Raw genomic sequence first — 18,184 nt, forward strand, 5'->3', positions numbered from 1 at the left:
TTTTAATGGTACATAGTATTTTCACAATACAAATTTCATGTTCTAAAAACAGAATTACTCTGATAGGAGTGGAAAAAAGTAGGCCTATACACACATACATACATACATACATATATAAATACACATACACACGTTTTTTATAAAAAACACACATAAATACAACACAATATTTATAGTTAACCTTCATCACAAGTGTTGGAGATATTAAAGTGTTTTGTGACATGAGTCTCTAAATAATTCATATGGAGATTTTCTTTTTTCCCTCCTTGATTCCTTTGATTTATTTCCTTTATATACTTCACTGTTTCTCTAAGACTTTTCCACACTGTTCTTGAGTAGGATTTCTTACAAAAAGAAAAGGTTAGATTCTTGCGAAAAGAGTGCACCCCTATTTAGACCACATATTTCCCATCTCTTACAATAATTACAAATATTTACACACACATATATACATGTAAAAAATTCAAACAGTACATTTAAGGTTGAAAAAGACAGATTTTAAGTTTAAAAGATAGATTGAAAGTTAAAAAGAACTCAATCCAGTTTAAAACTAGTTCAACAACCTAATAAAATATTTACTATATACACATACAAGTTTATTTGGATGAATAAAATTATTTCATATAATCTTAAATAATCTAAAAGGAGCAATTCTCATCTAAGATACATAATTAAGAATTTTAAAACAAACATCTTTGAGCACCCATTCAAGAATTTAAAAACAAAAATAGTTTCCTCTTAAATAAAATCATCATATCAAAGATAAAAATTGATTTAGATCTTAAGATTATATGGAACATGATTTGGGAATTTAAAAATGTGAATTTGGGGTATAAATAAATATTTATTTGAATGAACAACAGCCATATCTTCGGGACGAACGATGTTGATGACGTCATCCGATGTCGTCCCACAGTTTAGTACTTTAAAAATCAAAGATAAAAATTGATTTAGATCTTAAGATTATATGGAACATGATTTGGGAATTTAAAAATGTGAATTTGGGGTATAAATAAATATTTATTTGAATGAACAACAGCCATATCTTCGGGACGAACGATGTTGATGACGTCATCCGATGTCGTCCCACAGTTTAGTACTTTAAAAATTAATTACAACGTACACAACATACATACACGAATATTTTTACATCCACATGATTAAACACAACTTTAGCTACATCCACATACCTTTCTTGTAGTTCTAAAATAAATATTTGATTTTATATCTCCATTTGTCTTGTTGAGGCGTTGAGTTTCACTCTTGCTCGACCGGGTGCATAAGAGAGAGTGACCTAGTTTCACTATAATTCGACATAACTCGCTTATAAAAACTTTTTTCGCAAAAATCTTTTTATACAAGTGTTTTTACACTTACTTTCTACCAATTCGCCGAATTGGATTTCTGTTTTGGTCTTTTTGAAGCTTAATTAGCCGGCTCGTGAACGTTAGTTTTTTTTCAAACAGGAATCTATATAAGGCGGCGCGCATTTGCGCGCGCACTGCTCTCTCATTTCACTTGGTGATTGTGCAGACGCAATTTTGCTCTCTCTAAAACGTCGATTTCCATAGGGAATACTACTTAAAACAACTTTATTATAAAATATATCGCATATATTATATGATATCTTCCTATATTATATATATATATAAGATATATTTTTCTCATTTTGATTTATTTTTTTCACACAAGCCCGCCTGAAGAAGATATAACATATATCGAAACGTCGCGATGGCTTTCTCATTATTATTATTATTGATTTTTTTTCACTTTTAATTTTATGATTTACATTTTTATCTTTATTTTGGGATTGATTGAGATACTGTGAGAATGAAAGTCTTTGATGATCGTGTGAGACAGAGAGACACTCCACGCTATAAGGTCAGACTCTCCAGTAGTTCTCCTGTTCTAAATGGAACTAATTATAATTATCCTCTTGCAAATGCACGGGATCGTGCTAGAGACACAGATGTTTTTCCCACAGAAAGGGGAAGAAACATGATCAGAAATTCCGAATTGTTTGATCACAGAAATGGTCACAATAGAAGGGATTTCAGAAACACGACCAGAGGACACAGGCCTGTGTCCTCTCAGAGGTTTAATGTGTTTCACAATGAGGAGTTCGGACTGGTTGAAGACCCGGACGGGTTTCCCAGTCACTCTGAGCGATATCAAATGGTTGAAGGCCCAAACAAGGCCTCCCATGAGATATGAGCTGGTTGCAGCCACAAATAGGCCTCCCAGACGCTATGAGATGGGTTTGGGCCCAAACAGGCCCCCCATTAATTATGTGATGTGTGCGGGCTCGCAGAAGCCCCCCAACAGAAGAAGAAAAAGACAGAAAAGAAACAATAGTGGAAAGAGACGTGGGACAAAACCTCAAAGTAGAACTCCTCCTTTCTACGACCAAAATGAACACGCACAGCGTGAATTTTTTTAAGACAACGTCGAGGAGGATACTTATCTTCCTCGACAACAGACTCGTTACTCGAGTTACTCTCGTCAAGATTCGAGACCCTCGGTACAATTTCAGAGAAGAAGCTCTACTTACAGTTTTCCTCCACGTTCTAACTCGAAACAACACAACAACAACAAAAGAGTCTCGTTTGTAAATCGTGGGGGGAAGTTTAGAGACATTGAGATCTCGATCGACAGACATATCGCCACTCAGGAAAAGAAAAGAGATGAAGCCCTCGGTATTTTACTCATAGAAACGACCGGACCGAGGAAAGAACTCGATCGTCCACACAAAAGGGTGATTACATTCCAGCCCAGCCAGTACTGAAAAACACAATGAAATGCTTCTACGATATTATTAGGCTCGTACACCACTTGAACAATGTAACAACGAAGGTCACTGACAATCAACCGGTTACCTTTCAACGACTCAGGCGGTTACTCACTAACACGATTAGACCAGCGTTTCCAGGTGAGGAGGTCAAAACCAAACTCGAGGGTAATGCCAAAGACTGGGCATTTAGAACACAGCTTATCCTAGAGCAGCATTATGAGACCTTAATCGAGGAAGCGTTACAAAACATCCGCACACAGAGTAACCACCATGAATGGTCGAAAGCATTCGAGATTGCTACTGGCTGGGCAAGGAAGAATTTTCATACTCGAATCACTACTGGGTCGATACAGCAGGCGGAAGCCCTCATTATGGCAGAGATGCCAGGTCCTTCTTCTGCACTGGGAGCAAGGGTGACGCGGGCCCCGACCTATGCAGAAGTGGTGTCTGGAGGTGGACACACCCCTGCACAGACCACTAACATCCGGAATACACCACCACGAGTTTTAGAAACACCACACAGAGAAACACAAATACCACTAAGAACAATTACTGACCCACTGATTCGACCCCCCACTAGTATGAACACAATTGAAATTCAAACTTCGCCGGGTCTTGTAACGAGAGGGGATTGGGCGCTTGATGAAGCAGTCCCTCGAGCAGATCCTCGAGAATTGCTCCAACCCACACCGGTTGTCGAGCCACAGGCCATTGAGGCCTTTGTACCCCCTCAGGTTCAAGGGTTGGAGAGTTTGGGAGGGATTGAGCCCCCTCTCATCCAATTGACGGAGACTCTCCCCTTAGAGCAAAGACCTAGCAAGAAAACACGAAAAGAGAAACATTGCAAAGACTCTGTGCCCCCACGGGGGGAGACCACACAGGTTCCTACCCCTGCTGAGGTGGTTCGGGGTTTAAGTTTTACCGACCCCCAGCAGGTGGAGGAACCTGTGGTGGCCCTCTTGGCGCCCGCCAGCGAAGATGATTCTTACCCCTGTCCTTTCCAAAAAGAGGGTTCAACTCACTCCAGTGACCTACTTTTTTCAGAACACTCTGAACAGCAATTCGATCCATCGGCATTACTCTCGGGTTTTTTAGAGGAAGCTGCTCAACAAATCGGGGAATCGGACAACCGGGAAACAGACTCAGAAAGCCCGTCACCTGAGCCACCTAGATTAGCTCCCATATTCAGGCCCACAACACCAAAAACACTGGGTCCCGCAAGCAGAGCTCCTAGGCTGGTTCCTTCTCCACTGGGGTTACCCAATCGACACATAAACACGAGACGTAAATTAACTGATTGGAGTCTGAAAATTAATAAGAAGTTCGTTATAATCGGACACTCAAATCTAGCGAGATTCCCAGCGTCCAATTACCCCGATTTGCAGATTGAGAGCTATCCGGGGGCCAAAATTCATCATGCTGGCACCTTAATTGAGAAAGCTGTCTTTGAAACCATGCCAGACAAATTGATAGTGGCATTTGGATTAAACAATAGACAGCAGAGGTACCGCATGTCGGCCACAACCGAGTTACAGAGAGTCTTCGCCATCATCAAAAAGAGAATCCCCGGGACAGAGGTCCTCTTCCCGCTGGTTAATTTTTCAAGAACACTCCCCCAGGGCGAACAGAGTATTTTAGAGCACCTCAACACACACATCAAAAACCACTTGAGCTTCATTCCTTTACTTCCTTCTGCACTCTTTCATGTGGAGAACGACGGGGTTCATTGGAGACCAGCGACAGCGAAAGCGATCCTCGATCTCTGGATGACATCTTTAAACTGTCATCCAGCACAAGCCCAATAGGGGGCTCCAATAAACTCATCATCAACCTTTCACGGTCGCTGGTCCTCAGCAGTGAACAGAACTTAGCACTGTCGAAGGGACTTTCTTTCATTCCCACCCCACTAGGTTTCAAAACACAAAGAATTGAGCTTTTAAGAGATCTACAAGAATACCATCGGAGAGTTAAATTAGAAACTTTTTTTGAAGGGAAGAAAAGCACAAAAAAGAAACTTCCTTTTACTCATCCCTCAGACTGGACACCTGCTCTGTCCAGTCTGCCCAAAGAGATTTCTAAGCTGATTACAGCCGATCTATATGCTTACAAACACATTAATTGGGGTTTAAAAGAAAAGACCAACATGTCGGAAAGAGAGAGAAAAGCATTATTAAGCTTACAAAGAAATAGGGATATTGTTTTGAAACCAGCAGACAAGGGAAGCTCTACGGTGATCATGGACAGGGAACAGTATATCTTTGAGGCCAACAGACAATTAGCTGTGAGTGAACATTATCGAAGATTAGAAGAACCGATATTTACAGAGACCATTGGGGAGGTAAGAGAAATCTTAGAAGAAATGTGTTTGAAGAAAATTATTAGTGGAGCACAAAAAGAGTATTTGGTAGGAGACAGTCTTCCTAGACCTAGAAGGTTTTACTTACTTCCTAAAATTCATAAGGAACCCACATTGCAGAGTTTCTCGAGCATTTTCTTCACCCTCTTTCTGTCAGACGCCCCAGTTATCTAAAAGACACCTACGACTTCATTTCTAAAATTGGCAGTTTAAAAATTCCCTCGGATGCCCTCTTGTTCACAATCGACGTCGATAGTCTATACACAAATATTGACACCACAGTAGGCCTAAAAGCGGTTGAAAAGTTCATGAAAAAATTCCCAGATTCCAAAAGACCGGATGATTATATTTTAAAATTACTCGAAATTAATTTGACTAAAAATGACTTTGAATTCGACTCTAAATTCTATTTACAAGTGAAGGGCACCGCAATGGGCAAAAAATTCACGCCATCTTATGCCAATATCTTCATGGCAGATTGGGAGGAGACTGCACTGGCTTCGGCAGAAAAAAAGCCGTTCGCCTACTACAGGTTTTTAGACGACATATGGGGTGTCTGGTCTCACTCAATGGAGGATTTCATCGCGTTCACTGAATTTCTGAATGCACACCAAGCGTCCATTAAAATTGAATTCACGGTCCACGAGTCAGAAGTCAATTTCCTTGATGTGGTTTCCTATAAGGGCCCTAATTTTCTTTCTTCTGGGAAATTAGACTTTAAAGTGTTTTTTAAAGAGACTGACACACACTCACTCTTACACAAACACAGTTTTCATCCAAAACACACTTTTAAGGGAATTGTGAAATCTCAATTACTAAGGTTCAAACGTATCTGTACGGAACATAGCTCTTTCCTTTCTGCAACAAACACTCTTTTTCAAGCACTCAGAAAACGTGGGTACTCACGCTCTTTTCTAAGGCACATACTCGGAACGTTTGACAAACCCAAACCTCTGGTTGACATGGACATGTTGAATAGGAACAAAATTATCCCCTTGGTGTCGCACTTCTCGAGTTTCAGCACACAGCTCAATCTGGCTGTTAAATCTAATTTTCTACAGTTCTTGACATCCACAAAGTATTTGCAACAACATAAACCCATTGCAGCCTACAGAAGAAACAAAAACATCTCAGATCTTTTAGTGAGAAGCAAACTCTCCAAACCTCTTTGCAAGGGCCGCTTGGGAAAATGCAAATACTACACACCATTACTGTGGGTCAAGAACAGATTCAATGGCCAGATTTTTAAGTTGCCTCGTTCTCTGTCACACGAGTGTGTGAATTGCATTTATCTCGTCTATTGTCTCAAATGCCGGAAACAGTATGTAGGCCAAACCAAAAATGAGCTTAGAATCAGGGCCTACCAACATGCACATAATATAATGCATAAAATAGAAAAACGTAGGCACCTGATTCAGCACTTTTTGGTTCATGGCCTGAACTCCTTCCGGATCACGGGACTCCAAGCTAATCCACGATGGTCCCTCAAAGAACGCTTGAGGGCTGAGAGTAAGTGGATTAAACGTCTGGACTCCCAATATCCAAGGGGTTTAAATGAGACTTCGACTTGAGATTTTTTCTACTATCCTTTCCTACTTTTTCTACTTTGTGCTGCCCTCTTAGCCAAATTTTTCCGACTGAATACTCTTCCTTTAGAGTGCCACACACGCCAAAACTAAACCTACCATCAATAAACCCTGTGGTTCTACCCCCAGGAGGTACATTCAGCTACGGCTCTAACACCTACCCAACTCAAACCCTAATGCATCTACCCCTGATGAAGATAACCCTTCAGGGAGGAACCCGGGGTATTGTTATGAGATTAAATGGCAATGAAGGGTGTGGTTACATTTTCACAAAATGAGACTAAAAAGGAGATTATGAAGTATAACAAAATTCAAAATGAGATACAAGGCGAGTGGGGACGTGCACTTGGGATTGGGGTCCGACTTGGACAGACTTAAAAGTGGTCAGTTGATGTAGGGCCAGTGCAAAACCAGACTCAGACCTCAGGTCTGGGGCTTGGATCTTCATTTCCCCTAACCCTAACCCTGGTGAATCATTCTGGTTATCTCTTATCCTAACCCTCTAACCCTAACTCTAACCTAACCTAAACCTAAGTCGTTTTTACCTCCCTACCTATATGCCATTTTAACCCTAACCTAACCATAGCCCCAAACTAACCTAAACCCAAACTAACCATTAGGCCAAAGACTACTTTCAATATTTATCACAAAACAATAAAAAAATATGAACAGTCGATCAAACTCATCCATCCATCCATCCATCACTCCATCCATGCAACACAGGCCTAAAAACATTCACTTTTTCAAACAAAAACATTTTTTTTTTAACAAAAAGTTGTTTAAACTCATTTATCTATCTATCTATCCATCCATCCATCCATCACTCCATCCATCCATCCATCACTCCATCCATCCATGTAACACAGGCCTAAAAACATTCACTTTTTCAAACAAAAACATATTTTTTTTAACAAAAAGTTGTTTAAACTCATTTATCTATCTATCTATCCATCCATCCATCCATCACTCCATCCATCCATCCATCACTCCATCCATCCATGTAACACAGGCCTAAAAAACATTCACTTTTTCAAACAAAAACATATTTTTTTAACAAAAAGTTGTTTAAACTCATCCATCCATCCATCCATCCATGTAACACAGACCTAAAAAACATTCACTTTTTCAAACAAAAACATATTTTTTTAACAAAAAGTTGTTTAAACTCATCCATCCATCCATCCATCCATGTAACACAGACCTAAAAAACATTCACTTTTTCAAACAAAAACATATTTTTTTAACAAAAAGTTGTTTAAACTAATTTATCTATATATTCATCTATTCATCTATCTGTCTATCCATCCATCCATCCATCACTCCATCCATCAATCTATCTATAGAAATAGACACTTACCTGTCAGCATTGGTGCTGTTCAGCACTGGTGCTGATATGCACGGCAAATGCAACCATTTTGCATTGACAGGTGAACAGCTGGGGGAAAACTCAAGTTCAGTTTGCGTCAGGGCGTCTGCATGGATGCAGGGTCAAAGGCCAAAGGCCTGGCACACTACCTCACCTAACCAGCTAAACCTACCCACCACCTGCACAAAAAACAGAAAACAAAACCAAAAAACACTGACCACTGGCGGGACCCACACAGACCCTACCCAAAATATACCAGGATAGACCACCCCTATATAAAATAACCCTAGATACAACAGCAATTTATAAAATAGACCCCTGTTAAAAAAAAAAAAAAAAATCTAAAAAATAAAGTGCAGTACCGTGTCTACACACCTGGTGGCGCTAGAGGCGCACCAAACCACCACCAGTCGACTAGCCATACATCAATTACTATATAAACCAAGTTTCGTACAGATAAAACACACCGTTGCAGATATATGGACAGTTAAGATTCGGCCAATCAGATGCCATATTTACTAATGAGGGTGGTTACTAATGAGGGTGAAAGTCGTTTTTACCTCCCTACCTAACCCCAAGTCTAACCCCAGCTCAGACGTGCCCTCTGGTGGAGGACAGTTTAATTACCTTTACTTAAAACCTGCTACGATTTCACAGGCGTAGCAGAAAAACACATTTTTCAGTCCTAATCTATCTATCTATCTATCTATCTATCATTGGACTACATATTAAAAATGTCCATCAATTAAATATACATTTGTAAAATCCCACTGTTTTAAATAAAGTTAATCTTTTATAAATCCATGAATCATTGCAAAGTTGGTGTGTGATAGCTAGATGGCAGTAGAGGTACATCTGTATGATCTCCTTGTGAATCATTCTATCTATCTATCTATCTATCTATCTATCTATCTTTTCAGATTTTCATCCGAAATCCAATAACCCTAACATCCCAATTACAATTACTAGCCCATGAATACTGACCTACCATTTACACCATAACCACCTATCCCAAGTCTTCGGTCTAACCCTTGCTCAACCTCGATAGTTCCCCCAGACCTATCCATAACCCTAATACTGAAGGTGAATGCAAAGCTAGAAGGGAGGGCAGACGGTACAGACTCGTTGACAGACCGATCGTTGACGCGCTGACAGACTCGTCAAGATCTTGTGGAAAATACAGTAACTCCAGGAAACAAAATTGAGTGTAAGTGTCACCTTCTTTATATAGGCCCGTTGCATACGCACAAAACCCTAACATAGAAAGAAGCGTACGGAATTTTCCCACGCACATCTCGGGGTTTATAAAACAATAAACCTGGTTTGCACCTTACGAAACTACAGACAATGCTTAAAAACTCTATTACTTTAACCCTTTATAGGGCACTCATTGAAATACTTGGAAATTCTAAATTTCAACCATCGAGTGTTATTGGAGGATATTATAAGACTTCTAAACATTTGTGAGTTTTTAAAAAATATATTTTTTTTAGGTTGGAAATCAAAGGCAATGAAGTTACCATATATGGTTTCTCGCCAGTCTAGGGTAATGTTTTTCCCTTAAAAAGTGTATATATAAAAATATAATAAAAACACATAAACTTGTTACAAACATAAAAAATATTTATTTAGTAACATTTTAAATTATTATTAGGAACATTTTAAATTAAATTATTATTAGGAACATTTTAAATTAAATTATTATTAGGAACATTTTAAATTATTATTAGGAACATTTTTTGTGCATTTATAAATGTTATAAATAAATGTATACATTTATAAAAGATATGTACTACTGATCTTTGGTATGGTCAAGTTCTGGTCAAGTTCAACTTATTTGAGCAGTAATACGTCTCACAGTAAAAAAAAACACCAATACATGGCATTTAACTATGATAAAAACTGTTTCAAGGGCATAAAACTTACACATAAAGGGTAAATATATAATAAGAAGTGCAAAATATCATTATAAGTATTACAAACTGTTATAAAGGTAATAAAACTAACCAAAACCACACATATTTCAATATCTATGGCTTGAAAATGTCTATAAATGTGTTACGTTTCCCACTGGATCACTTTATAATGTTATTCAAACCTGTGATAACATCCAATGCACTAGTAAATACTATTGTCCTACGTTATAATCATAGACTGTGGTTATAATGCATTATTTGTAGAAAAAATATCCTAGCACGGCTTTTCTATACGCATAGGGCGTATGTCTAAATATGGACTTGCGCTAATCTTACGTGAACAGGGCGTATGATCAAATATGGTCTCACCATTTTTCATGCCACAAATGTCAATACTTTCAAGAAATCTATGCAAACAACACCTATCTCAACATGTTGCACAACTATTCGACCACAGAATGTGTGAGTTTCATCAACACACCATTTTTGTTTTGAAGTTATTAGCGCTGATGTGAGAGTAGGTAGTAGCGCATAACCTCACTTTCCAATATATGGAACGACACTGAAGTTTGAAATGCTCCGTGCAACTTCTGATTGGTCAGATGCCATCATGTGACTATCAGTGACGTAGCCTGGGGCCTGTACCATGAAGGTAGCTGAACAAACTCGGGGTTACAGGATTGGTTTTGAGTCGACAAAACCAAACCGATGCGATCAGGCTTTATTGGTACCATGATGCAGCTCATCGACTTTCTCTGTCAACTCAGGCTTTGATCCTTAAGCTATGATTACTCCACGCGCGTGTGCACATAAAAGAGTGACGTCGACACTGAACAACCAATCGCGTTCGATATGGATAGAGCAAGAGCTATATATTTTTCCGCGCAGGAGCAAGAGATTATTCTTCAGAAATATGAAGAACATAGAAGTGTTTTTCAAGCACGCAGTAACACTGTATCTGCTGCCAAAGCAAGAGAGAACAATCTTGGAGGAAGATTGCTGATTGCGTTAATGCGTAGGTTAAACAATTAATGTACATTTATGTAGGCTAATCATATTAAAAATGTATTAAATGCTAAAATGAAAATGTATTTGTTGAGATATAATATAATATAATATTATTTATATATATATATATATATGTATGTGTATATATGTATGTGTATATATGTATGTGTATATATGTATATATATATATATATATATATATATATATATAAATAATATTATATTATATTATATCTCAACAAATACATTTTCATTTTAGCATTTAATACATTTTTTATATGATTAGCCTATATATATATATATATATATATATATATATATATATATATATATATATGATACATACATACATACGTGTGTGTAGATGTATGTAAAATGTGAATGTATAGGCTATTACATCCAAAGAAAGATTGATATTTATTGATTTTTAGATGCAACCCCAACTCCAAACGTTCTTGGCAGCAGATCAAGACAAAATATAAAAATATAATTCAAAGTGGTGAGTATTTACCATAACCTTTTATTATTTTTTTGAACATTTAATCACAAACACTTGTTTACAGCAAACAGAAAAAAGTGTGAAATGAGGAAAACTGGGGGAGGGCCACCTCCTGAAGATTACACTGTGGCGGAGGAGTTGGCTCTGAGCAACAATAAGGGACGGCCGATTATGGATGGGATTGCATGTGCTGTACAGTCTGACCCGGTGCTGGCTCCTCTAAGCAAGTGACACTGGGTATGTGTGTACAATACATTACTAATGTTTTTTTAAAAAGTTAAATATGGCTGACTCTGTTCTGCAGTAGAGGGAAATACAGTGTCCCTGTTGAAGCCAGCACACATACCCCCAGTCTCCCACACAGAGGTCAGTAAGCAGCAGACAGAACACCAAACATAACCTGCTTTATAACAGTTATGCTTTACATTGGCCTTTTATTTATTAGGATGATTTAAGACACTCTGTCTGTGTGTTCTGAGACAGTTGCTGAGGTGAATGCACTGGGCTTTTTATTATGGCACACATTTGAATGTCATAATTAAGTGACTGGCCCTTACACATCTCTTTTATTGTAGGATTTTTCACAACCTGCCCCAGAAACTGAAGCCTCTACCTCAATGGCCTTCAGAAGAAATGTGAACAAGGTAATGCTTTAAACCCCTGACATAAATTACAGTCAGTCCTATGTTTGTAGAAAGTTATGCCACTTTTTGTGATTTGATGAGCCTCCAGAAAACGTGTAATGATCATGTTTGTGGTGGAATTGTTTCAGGTTGAAACAGACTCAGTCAGGGCCCTGTACAAAAGGAGCCTCGAACTAGACTGCACACTAAAGGAGCTGGACTGTGAGCTGAGGAGGCTCCAAATTAAAACAATTAAATTGGAGATCAAACAGCTGGAAAAAACAGATCTCAGTATGTGAACTTTTTTTAACCAAGTAACCCTTTAGTATGAACACTATGAATGTTTATTAATGTCATTTTTCTTGCTCTCTTTCTTCCTCCCTTGCCACATGACCAATAAAATAGTTTGAGACCTATCTGCAGTGTCAGTGTGCTTTTATTAAGTAAAATATTGTGTTGTGATTGCATCTCTGACAGCTGCGCCAGCTGGGTGGTCAAGTGTGATGGGCTCAATTTCATCAGGGAGAAGCTGGTTTTGTGGTGGTACTCGCTCCTTTCTGATAGTGGCTATATTATGCGGAATGGCACATGCAGCCACTATCTGTGATGCCCGCTCTGGTGACACTCTTAAACACCTAAGGCAGGTGAAACGTGCCTTTAGGATGCCAAAGGTCATCTCGATCTTGACCCTGGTTTTACTGAGGGCCACATCGGAGTGGTTTTGTGGTCAGGATGGGGGGTTAGCAAAAACCTCTGGCATGCATAGCCTCGATCTCCTACCAACAGGCCATCAAAAAGCCCTGTCATAGAACAGAAAGGGGGAAAATTGTGTAAGTTTTGCAATTAAAATTAAAACTTTAAAGTGTACTGTACCAAATGTAACTTGCCTTCCTCAAAGCACTGACAAAAAAATAGACTCACGGAAAATTTGTGAGTCTTGCACTGAGCTAGGCCATTTGGCATCCAAAGATTGATCTCAATGCAAATAAAAATCACTTCACATAGGTATAGTAGCCCTACCTGAACATTAAGGCTGTGAAAGGACATTCTGTTCACATAATCTGCCTCATGTTCTCCTAGAGCTGTGGAGATTGCAACATGTGTGCAGTCTATTGCTCCTATGATTCTAGGGAATCCTATCATAGGAATTAAATATATATATTTAAAATCATTCTAAACAGGTAGCTACTGTATAATAGATTTTTAAGTGTGAAATATGCTTTTTTTGAAGAAGAAAAAAATGAGTGTGAAATGTTAAATTTGTTCATGTGATGTCACCCTATCAAGATATCTTACCGGCAATTTTATAAAAGCCCTCTTTCATGGACATGGTCGATAAATGTCCAGGGAACACAATGAAGCTATTTATGTACCCCTGCAGAGCGAGGACTACCTTGCGAATGGTTCAACAGACTGTGTTTTTCCCTACATTCTCTGCATCACCGACCGCATACAAGTATGTACCACTTGCAAAAAAACGCAACGCAATACATACCATTTGCGGTACAGTAAGGTCATGGCTTCTACGAGGCACATTTGTTATGTGCGGCTCAACAAGTTCACAAAGATAAGACATTCCTTCCGCGGAAAATCTGTATTTTTCATACAAGTAAGTATCAGGAAAGTCAAATGGATTTTGTCTGTCCCTAAAAACTCTTTCTCTACGAAGTGCTCGTCTAACAATTTGCGTTGAGATGTCCAGAGGATTTGGGAGAAAAGGTGAAGCCATTGCAACAGAGAACAGATGCTGGGAATTAGTTACGTCACCTATATGTTTCTTTGCTCTCAGCTGATTGGTCAAACTTCAGTCTGAGATCTTGAATCCAGAACATAACCTGCCCCGGAGCAGGTTAGCCGTGCAGCGTAAGATACCATGGCGACGAACACAGAATAAAGCTGAGCTACTTTCATAGTACCTAAAACCCAGGGTTCATAGTACCTAAAAACCACATTCTGTTTACATGCGTGTTATTGAATTAAAATCGTGTTGAAACTTTATTCTTCAGTCCTTGTCTGTCTGCCTACAACAACCGTTCAAAAGTGTGGGGTCAGTTTTTTCTCTTTTTAAAATTAATTAATATGTCTATTCAGCAAGGATGTGTTAATTTGTTTAATCTTTTTTTAAAGTGATAGTGAAGATTTCTATTGTTAAAAAAAGATTAAATTTAACTCTTTAATCATCAATGAATCCTGAAAGAAAAAAAGTAAGAAAAAAATAAATATATTAACCAGCACAACGGTTAACGACTTAAATAATAACCGAGTGTAAACATCAACATATACATATTACAATGATTTCATATCTTAAAATGTCAAAATAGAAAGCCATTCTTTTAAAGTGTAATAATATTTCACAACATTAGTGTTTTTTTGTTGTTGTTTGTTTTGTTTTTCTCCAAAAACAAACGGTAGTGTATATCAAACTGTGTAGTCCCAAGTAGTATTGCATTAGTGCACCTAGATGTATACATGATCTTAGTATACTTACTCCAGCAGTCTACTTAAAACCTACTTGAACATTACTCAAGTACACTACATAAAATGGCTTGAAATGTACTTAGTGTTTTTGTAAAAAGAGTAAATCCTGAAGCCCACCTCGCCGACTCTCGAGTATTACACAGTGCAACACGATAGACACCACACACAACAAGGCTAGCAGTTATACAAAGACTAAAAGCTTTGGGTGGGGGGACTAGGATCCTGTTGCTCACTCACTCAGTCTTCCTTAGTATAGTGCTGAATATTTCCCCCACAAGGCGGTAATAATAATAATAATAAATTTTATTTGTAATGTACTTTACATTTGACACCAAATCTCAAAGTGCTACAGTACAACATAATTAAAAACAATACAGTATACAAAATAAAACACAACATGTTAAAAGATGGGACTAAAAACAAGCATTTAGCTATTAAAATAAGCCTGTGTAAAAAGGTGGGTTTTTAGTCCTTTTTTGAATGTGTCCACTGTCTGCGGGGCCCTGAGGTGGTCTGGGAGGGCGTTCCACAGGCAGGGAGCAGCGACTTGAAAGGCCCTGTCGCCCATTGTTTTAAGCCGTGTCCTGGGCATGACCAGACGGTGCTGTTGGCCTGACCGGGTTCTGGTTGAGGAGTTTGGTGTGAGCAGCTCAGTGAGGTAAGTGGGGGCCGCACCGTGCAGGCAGTGATGGGTGTGAAGGAGGACCTTATATTCTATGCGGGACTGAATGGGAAGCCAGTGCAGTGAACATCAGGACTCATCAGGACCCTGGCAGCGCTGTTCTGAACATACTGGAGCCTTTGAAGGTTCCTGCCAGGAATCCCGATGAGGAGTGCATTACAGTAGTCCAGCCTGGAGGAGACAAAAGCATGGACAAGCTTCTCTGCAGCAGAAAGGGAGAGGGAGGGGCGCAGTTTGGAAATATTGCGGAGGTGAAAGAATGCAGTTTTGCAGATGGAGGTGACATGACTGTCGAAGGAAAGGTGGGGGTCAAATTTTACCCCTAGGTTAGTAACAGAGGGAGAGAGGGGAATGGTGTGTCCAAAGAGTGAAACAGTGGTGACTGGAGAGGAACGGAGTTGATGAGAGGTTCCAGTTTGAATGGCCTCTGTTTTGGAGCCATTTAGCTGCAGGAAGTTTTGACTCATCCACGCCTTTATCTCCTCCAGGCAGGCGCTAAGGCGGGCAGCCGTGGCAGAGGGGGAGCTAGAGGGAGTGACTTGGAAGTAGAGTTGTGTGTCGTCAGCATAGCAGTGGAAATTAACTCCATGCCTGCTGACGACACGACCCAAAGGGAGCATGTAAATGATGAAGAGGGTTGGACCGAGTACGGAGCCCTGGGGGACCCCACAGGTGACAGTGTGGGGTCTGGATTTTACATCCCCCAGAGCTACATACTCGGTTCTATCAGTGAGGTAGGAGTGAAACCATTGCAGGGCAGTACCAGAGAGACCTGTGTAGTGCTGAAGTCGGTGCAGGAGAATGTGATGGTCTACAGTGTCAAACGCAGCAGAGAGGTCGAGAAAAATGAGGAGGGATGTGGAACCGGAATCAGAAGCCATCAGCAAGTCGCTGGTGACTCTGATAAGAGCTGTTTCTGTGAGGGACGAAAACCAGATTGAAATTTCTCATATAGCCTGTTGGATTTGAGATGATTATGGAGCTGGGTGGAAACAACTTTTTCCAGGAGTTTGGAGATGAATGGGAGATTAGAAATTGGTCTGTAATTCGACAGTGGTGTAGGGTCCAAGGTGGGTTTTTTGAGGAGGGGTTTGATGAGAGCAGTTTTGAGGGAGGTGGGAACATGGCCTGTCTCTACGGACATGTTTATTATTTTGGTTATGAGGGAACTGATGGAGTTAGTGTGAGTTTTAAGCAGAGGAGATGGGAGGGGATCAAGGCGGCAAGTGGATAGTTTGGATTTACGGATGATATTCTCGACCTCCTGCTGCGTTGTGGGGGACAGTTGTGATAGGGTTTGAGCGATGGGTGTTGCGGGCAGGTCTAGTGAGGTGCTATTGAGAAGTGGAAATGAGGAGCGAATAATGTTAATTTTTGATGTGAGAAAATCAAGAAACCGGTTGCAATTTATATCGGTTGGACTGTAGAATGAGGAGATCTGTGGTTTAATGATGTGATTTATTGTGGAGAACAGTTTTTTGGAATTACCTGGGTTGTTGTTTATGAGTGTTGAGTAGTATTCTGACCTAGCCTTGGAGAGTGCTTTGGCATAAGCCCTACGATGTTCCCGGTAGGCCAACTTATGCACCGTCAGAACAGATGTTTTGCAGGCACGCTCCAGGACACGGCCAGACCTCTTCATCCCTCTCAGCTCGTCTGTAAACCAGGGGGCAGAGCGGGTAAACGTGACTGTCCGGGTTTTTAATGGAGCAAGACAGTCCAGAATAGAGGTGAGGCTGGTGTTGTAGTAGTCCATTAAGTCATCAGCTGATGAGTGAGGAGAGGGGGAGAGATGCTGGAGATGTTGACTGAGGGAGGTGGCGTCCAAGTTCTTGATATTTCTGAAGGTAATATGGCGTTTTGGTTTGGTGAGAGGAACTAATATTGGGACTTCAAATGTAACCGCCAGGTGATCGGAGACACCCACGTCATACACCTGAAGGGCTGAAACTGAGAGGGAGTCTGTAATGACAAGGTCCAGTGTATGCCCCCTATTGTGTGTGGGGGCATCCACAAGCTGTTGGAGGTTAAGACAATCCAGGGTTTGTTTGAAATTTGAGGCCAGTTTACAGTTATGGGAGTCCACGTGTATGTTGAAATCACCAATAACCAGAATATTTGAGTGAGCTGTGCAGAGGGAGATTAGAAAATCATGAATGTCAGAGATGAAAGTTGGTTGTGATTTGGGAGGGCGATAGACGAGTACTATTGTTGCTGAAAAAGCTTTTTTGCAACTGAAAACCAGACTTTCAAATGAGCCAGTACTGGGCACCGACACGGGGGATAGTTCAATGTTGCTGCGATGTAAAACAGCTAGGCCCCCACCACGGCCAGTTGTACGAGCCTTATCGAGGTAGTTGTACCCGGGTGGGCAGGCCTCATTTAGGGATGAGTATATTCCAGGCTGCTGCCATGTTCTCTGTAAGACAGAGAATGTCTATCCCCTTATCCAGAATGTGGTCGTATATAAGTCCAGATTTGTTTGACAGGGACTGCACATTCAGCAGTTCAAGTGTCATTTGAGCTCTAAAATCCAGTTTATTGACAGGGCGGAGAACCCTGCGATCCACTCCAGGTTTTACAGTGCACCGTTTACACCCAGCACTATCTATGCCAGGAATGGCGGTACTCTGATGACGCAAACGGTGACGTGTCAGTTGCGCGACGGGACGCGATGCCGACCATAGAGATGAGCTTGAGCTGTGGTCACCGGATTTGGACACAACAAACCGGCGCCTTGATCCCCTATGGATATATCGAGGTCGGTACGGAAGATCCAGTTGCTGCAGGGGAGCTCGGTTGTTGTTATTTAGAGCTCGGAGATGTTGCATCGAGGTGTCGGACCACAACATGATTTATTATTGAATATTAAAATATTT

At 40.1% G+C, this 18,184-nt stretch overlaps 2 pseudogenes across 2 annotated transcripts in view; one reads left to right on the plus strand and one right to left on the minus strand.

Annotated features, from left to right (window-relative positions):
• LOC307170535 (putative nuclease HARBI1) overlaps positions 1 to 18,184 on the plus strand; it is a 316,840-nt pseudogene that overhangs the window by 9,016 nt on the left and 289,640 nt on the right. The gene's annotated exons all lie outside the window — the stretch shown is intronic.
• LOC307170489 (putative nuclease HARBI1) lies at positions 8,222 to 13,874 on the minus strand (annotated as a pseudogene). Its single transcript has 3 exons — positions 13,442 to 13,874; positions 13,166 to 13,281; positions 8,222 to 8,278 (listed from the first exon to the last, which is right to left on the minus strand). The product of its transcript is annotated as a putative nuclease HARBI1 (transcript).

The sequence above is a fragment of the Squalius cephalus genome (assembly GCF_949319135.1).
Source record: "Squalius cephalus genome assembly, chromosome: 13".
NCBI lineage: Eukaryota > Metazoa > Chordata > Actinopteri > Cypriniformes > Leuciscidae > Squalius > Squalius cephalus.